Source organism: Chinchilla lanigera, unplaced genomic scaffold (genome assembly GCF_000276665.1).
Source record: "Chinchilla lanigera isolate Chin_1 unplaced genomic scaffold, ChiLan1.0 scaffold00008, whole genome shotgun sequence".
Lineage (NCBI taxonomy): Eukaryota > Metazoa > Chordata > Mammalia > Rodentia > Chinchillidae > Chinchilla > Chinchilla lanigera.
Window position 1 is genome coordinate 10,397,370 of NW_004955409.1, and position 6,833 is coordinate 10,404,202.

Genomic DNA, 6,833 nt, shown 5'->3' on the forward strand with positions numbered 1-6,833 from the left:
ACTCTGCCCTGGAGCCAGCCAGTTATGGACTGAAACTTCTACAGACTGTGAGCCAAAATAAACCTTTCCTCATTTAACTCTGGGTGTTGGGTTCTCAGAAACAAGAAAAACAACTAAGACAGCATGTAAATTGGAAGGGTGCACAGAGGCACTTCATCTTTTGGGGAGTGATTGGCTTCTAGAAGTCTTATTGTTATCCTTTGTCACTCATAACAATATGAGCCTTGGGGGCTGGGGATTTAGCTCAGCGGCAAAGCGCGTGCCTGGCAAGTGCATGGTCATGAGTTCAGTTCCCGGTATAGGAGAAAAACCAAAAACAAAACAAAACAAAACAAAAAAACAATATGAGCCTTGACTCAAAGACTAGGAGGTATCCCTTGGCTGGTACCCTATTTCTTATGGTATTTACATGCAGTGACAATGGGATGACCTGACTGTCGAAAAGCAGTGGCTACAACTTTCCCACCTGGTGAGAAAAGCTACTAGGTTGCCCTTCTACCAAGCTTTGGAAGTACAGACCTTTCACTAGGATCAAGATGTCTTAAAGGGAAAATGGCATCAATAGATGACCAGAGGTAATATTGAACTCTTCTGCTGAGCAGAGATATGGAAAGAAAATGAGTTCTGTTTGACAAGAAAGCTACAGGAAGGCATACACAATATGGACTCAGGGAAGCAAAGAAATGAGATGTGGAGAAAGATGGATATGAAGTGAGAATATGTTCAGATAAGATAGCATTCTGAATGGTTCTGAAATGCTGAGCATTCTGAAATTCTGCCAGAAGGTTAAAGTAAGTTGCAGAGAGTCTGCAAGGGATGAAGTTATGAAAGGAAATTTGTATGTTGTGAAGCTATCTATGGCTTAACTCAAAAAAAAAAGCAGCCCAAACAATGGAATCAGAAAGGGTACTGGCTAGGGTGTCAGACCAACCTCTGAAGCAGTGTTCACAAAGTTCTGACTGAGAGTAGAGGATGTCAGACTCAAGGGTATGAAGATTCCCTCAGTGTGTTCCCACACGTTACTTCTTATTCTTTCTGGCTCTTACATAAAAATTTTAGTTATAGTTTGACAAATTCCACAGAAAATAAAATAAAACTTTGGAATTACAATGAATTACACAGATCAATTTTGGAAGAACTGACTTTTAAGAAACACAATACTAAAGCATGGGCATGGTGGTGCATACCTGTAATCCTAGCACTCACAGGCTGAGGCAGGAGGATCCCAAATTCAATCCCAGCTTGGGCAATTCAGCAAGTTAATGAGGCCCTGTCTCAAAGTAAAAACTAATAAAAAAGCTGGGGATGTAGCTCAGTATGAAGGTTGGGGTTCAATTACCAGTACCAAAAACAAAGTAAAACAGTACAAACCTCCAATACTGACAATCCCAGCACTGAGGAGAATGAGGGTGTAGAAGGATCGTATGTTTGAGGCTACCCTGGGCTACACAGAGTTCAAGGCAGACTTGGACTACCTAGCGCAAGTGGTGGCAAACCTATGGCACATGTGCTACAGTGGGCTATATCATCAAAAGCTCTAAAAGGTTTGCCATCACTGACATAGTGAAATCCTGCCTCAAAATAAATATTTCAAAAACATTGATGAATATGCTATCTCTGTCTCTTTATTAATTTAGACTAGCCCTCTGTGTTTCATGAGTGTCTCTCACGTTGTACTTAGTGTATATTGTACACTGGGATTCTTTAGATTGTCTCTCCTTCATGGCCACCTCCCTTCTTTCCTGTTCAAGTAAATGCCACCCACCCATTAGCTTAAGCCAGAAATCTGGAAGTCATCCTTGATTCATTCATCATTCCATCATGTATTAGTACCATTTTTCATTGCCAAAAATACAATACCACAGACTAAGAAAATTGTATATAAAGAAAAAAGGTTTAAGGTGCTGCATCTGGTGATGGCCTTGTTGCTAGCAGGGTCCCAAGGTGGCAGACACCATCACATGGCAAGAGAGAGTGTCTGCACTTGTGTGGGTGTGTGTATGTGTGCCTGTCTCTCCCCCTTTACTCATAAGCAGCAGGATTCCATTACGGGACTCCACCCTAGTGACTGTTGATTCCTACTCACTTCCCAAAAGTCCCACCTTTAAAGACCATAGTTGGATTAAATCTTAATACCTCATAACGGAAATGAATTCTCAACATGGAAACCCTAGGGGACACTCAAATTGCATCCAAATAATCACACCTCACAACCCAATCCTATTCATTCTGTTAACCACCTCTTGAGTCACCTCACTTGTTTTCCTCTTCTTGTCTGCCTCTCCCAGAATCTATTTCCTCCACTTCTCTCCTAGCTGGTTTTTATTTGTGTGACATCACCTCCTCCATTCTCACCCAGTCCTACAATGATTTTTAAAAAATGCAAGGTGTCATGACACTTCTTTGCCTAAATCTATAAAACTAACAAACAAAAGCTTCAGTGGCTTCCTAATACCTTCCGATAAACCATAATCTATAAAATCTGGACCCTCCCACTCTACGATGTCACTATACTGGTTTCCTGTTACTATGTAAAAATCAGTCAAGTACTGTCTCCTCCACCTACACTTCTCCCTCTGAGGTAAATACGGAGTTTGTTTAGCCAGCATCTCACTTTTCCTGTTTTCACGCTGAAATGCCTAAAATCCCTTTCTGACCATACAAATTAGGGAATATACCCTCTTCCGGAAAGCTTCCATGGCAGTTGGTACTTCCTGCTAAACTCAAAGCATTGGTGAGTACTGGCATGTTGGTCTCCCCTATTTTGATATGCATTCCAGGGAGCAGGAGCTATGCCAATCTTATTCTTTGTATTCTAAGCCCCTCACACAGTGCTTGGCACAAGGCAGGATCTTAATACTTGAATGATGATCAACTCACTGAAAGAATAAAAAAATGACTGATGGCTGAACAGTAAATTTGGGATATATCAGAGGAGTGTAACGCAAAGTTCTAGTTCTCAGGTAGACAACAAAGGAAATTCTCCCTGAGAAGGAAGATTAGAAGTGAACACAGGGAATATTCTATTCCATAGCACTGTAAGTGCTTCTTTTAATTATTCTTATTTCTCCCTCTGCTTACAAGAATTAGGCTCAAGATTTTGATAAGCCATATACAAAACATTCAAGTAAAACTTGGAAAGAAGATATTCTATGCTTTTCTTCCAGATGAAAAAATTAAGCTTAGAGATTAAAACTACTGTTCATAGTCTCAAAGCAATTTAGGTGACCTTTGAATCATGATGATGCCATCCTTACCTTGTTTGACATTGAGATCTGGCCAATATTCCAGAACTGCTTTTATGATTAAATAGGGCCTATAATTAGACACAGTCCGATCCTGAAAATTAATCATTCCAAATCCCAAAAATGTTTTCAACTGGATGTTGGCAAATTCAGTGATCATTCCTTCCTAAGGTAACAATATTCTCTGAACATGTGAAGTAGGATATCAACAGGGTGAAACAAATCATGAAAACAAAACACGGTTTATGTACCAGATTTCCAAGTTCCCCATGCCATGAAAATACAACTTCATACATTTGTATTTCTTTTATTTGGCCATAGCTTTGTTTCTCTTCTTCTCCCCGTCCCCGTTTTCTTTTCACTTCTCCTTCCCCCTCCTTTTTTTTGTGGGGCTGGGCATCACACATGCTAACCATGTGTCTACCAATGAACCACACCACCAGCCAATTACAGTTCTTCTGACATAGCTTCCCAGCAATGTCATGCATTTTCCTTTAAATGTTATATTCTAGTTGTATGAGTAACACTGACAAATTTGTCTATGATGAAAGTTCTTTCTCACTGTGTGATAAGCCTGTCACCATTACCCTTAAAGTGCAGGGTAGTTCTAAGAGAATAACCTTTCCAAGATACTCCCACTGGGAGACTGACCTCACAATTTAGTCAAACAAGAGACTTGAGCAAAATTTTTGATCTTCAACTAGAATGACTTCATTTTCTGCTTTAATCCTAGTCATCTAATTGTTGAGACTGTCATTTTAAGCAAAAAATGGTGGGATTTACCAAATATTTATGCAATGTAGCCTGTTCCTATGGCAACAAAAAGTAACTGAAAGAACATTTTTTTGAAGAATCGTTAAACATGACTAAGGAAAGTTTCTATTCAGGCCTCATAGGCTCCCGGAGGGAGGGCCCCCAGCACACGGGAAGCCTCGGGTGGGGAGCGCCGGTCTTTGGACCGGGGGTTCACTCCCTGCCTCGTGGGCCCCCGGAAGGAGGGCTTCCAGCGCACAGGGAGCCATGGGTGCGGAGCGCCGTTCTTCCAGCTGGCTAGCTTCCTGCCTCGTAGGCTCCCAGAGGGAGGCCCCCCAGCACACAGGGAGCCTCAGGCAGGGAGCGCCAGTCTTCAGACAGATGCCTCACTCCCTGCCTGGTGGGACCCCGGAAGGAGGGCTTCCGGTGCACAGGGAGCCACGGGCGGGGAGCGCTGGTCCTCTGGCTGGATAGCTTCCTGCTCGTAGGCTCCCGGAGGGAGGGACCCCAGCACATGGGGTCCCAATGCGATGGGAGGCTGGAGAGAAAACGCTACAAAAAATGGCTTTTGCCCCAGACGACTCACTTGATTTTTGACAACCCTTAGGCTGCAACTACTTGTTAGATCCTTCTTGTGTATCTCTTTCTTCCTGAGAAACCACTTCGAAGATAACACCATGTATTACAGCAGCCACTGATATTTTCCTACTAATCTATCCATAACTCTGTAATGTTTGCATTGTTCCTATCCTATTTCATAAATGGATCCATGTTTATTATTATGTGTTTCCTACAACAACCATTGAGAATTATTGAATGATTATTCAGTAGGTCACTCATGTATAGTTCTATTTATATTCTTTAGAAGCCACTTTGAAGATACCTAAGTATAGTACAACAACTATTGATAATCTCCTACCTCTTTTGTCTGTAACTCACTATCATTTGTCTATTTGTTTTCCTGAGAAACTATCTTGTAGATAACAATATGTAAAATAATAACCATTGATAATTTCCTAAAAAAAAAAAAGTTTCTATTCAAATTGTACCTCTTCTATATCAGATTATCTGAAAAAACATTTATTTTTGAACTAGTTCTTTAATGCTCAAAACTTTTAAACTGCTTGTGAATACAGTATTTTGTGTAGCTCTTTTTTCTTTTACATTCTCAACATAGCAAAATGCTAAAAGAATTATCAAGGACTGATATACTTAATAAAGTCATCACTAAGTCTTACTTCTCAATTTTACAATTTTTATAATTCTTTACATGTCCAATTACTTTATTTTTGTTTCTTTGTTTTTGAGACAGGGTCTTGCTACATAGCTCTGGGTGTCCTTGAACTCCTACCTCAGACACCTGAGTGTTGGAAGTGCAGGTTACAACACCTCAACCAGCTTTATCCAGCTACTTTAAAGGAAATTATAGAAAAGGGAGGGGTTAAAAAGATATGATTAAGATTTTAGCAACCGGAAAGATAAGACTACCACAAAAAACAATTGTGCACTGACAGTGGCCAGTTAGTGAGGATACAGGGAAACAATCAAGACAAAGCATGGTTTCTAAAGAAGCAAGTTGGTTAAAATTTTGTTTGAAAAATTGAGAATACTTATTAAATTTTATGGTGATTTTTTTTTCCAAAATGCAGATGTGAAAGCTCTAATTAACTCAAATGACACTCAAGGAAGTCTTCTGTGATCATTTCTTTCTTATTCTTCATTGTGACATTTATCACCTTCTGAGATAATTTTTAAAGTATTTTATTTCTAAACTATTCACAATCTAACAAACTACATGAAACAACTGTCAAATATTTTCATTACTAGTTTATTCCATTACCTAGAATAATTCCTGTCATGTAGAAGGGTGTAACAAATACTCAATGAGTAAATGACTATGTACTGATAGGGGAAGATATGCCACACTGGAAAAAAAAGGGAGGACTGTGAGAGGTAGTAGCACTCACCAAATATTCCATACTCAGTATGTGCCAGCTTACTTGGTAGTTAGTAATTATGGCCAATAAATAATGCATGTGTCAATTATGAGCTAAGGCAATAAAAAGTCCATGTGTGATTACCTAGGGTCTTTTCACTGCTATCATTACTAAAAATGTCACTTATTTCAGAGTTCCAGCACTGCAGAATGAAACTTGCCAGGAGGGGGAGCCCTACGTAACTGCATGGAGAAACTGCTCTGCCAGTCTGTGCAAGAGATGTAGTTGACAAGAAACAAACTTCTGTTGTGTTAAGGCACTTAGACACCTGGGGATGTTCCTTACTGCAACATAACCTAGCTTATACAAATACATGCAAACAAACTAGCACTTATTAATATGTATTATGTGTCAGAAATTTTGTGAATACTTCTCATGTATCATTCTACTAACTCTGTACAAAGCCCCAAAGCCAGTACTGTTATACTGAGGTGACGAAGCTAAGTCAATGTAAGGACAAATTTGTCCAAGGCTGCCAGCTAAACGGAACGAATGGAAATGAAACCCAAGCAGTTCAGAGAAATACCCACCAAGCCGTTAACAGTGGTTTCCCTTGCAGGTGGGATTATGGACTGACCACTCCTTATTTTTTCATTTAAAAAAAATCATATTATTTCTTTTGTAGTAGACAAATAAATAAAAAAAAGCTATAAAAAGGCAAATAAATAAAAGCAAATAAATTTAAAAAGCTACCTATTAGATACTTTCAGATTATGAATTCAGAAATGAAAATGAAGTAATCATGGGACCTTGGTGTAATTAAGGAGGCCGGGGATGTAGCTCAGCGGCATAAGCGCTTACCTGGCAAGCCTGAGGTCATGAGTTCCATTCCCAGTAC

The 6,833-nt window shown here is 39.7% G+C and overlaps 1 long non-coding RNA gene across 1 annotated transcript in view; it reads left to right on the forward strand.

Moving 5' to 3' along the window:
- The window catches only part of LOC106147727, a 40,200-nt gene extending 33,367 nt beyond the window's left edge, over positions 1-6,833 (forward strand). The window contains exon 3 of the long non-coding RNA XR_001232641.1: positions 6,128-6,833. This is a non-coding gene — a long non-coding RNA (uncharacterized LOC106147727). The remainder of the gene's footprint in view (positions 1-6,127) is intronic.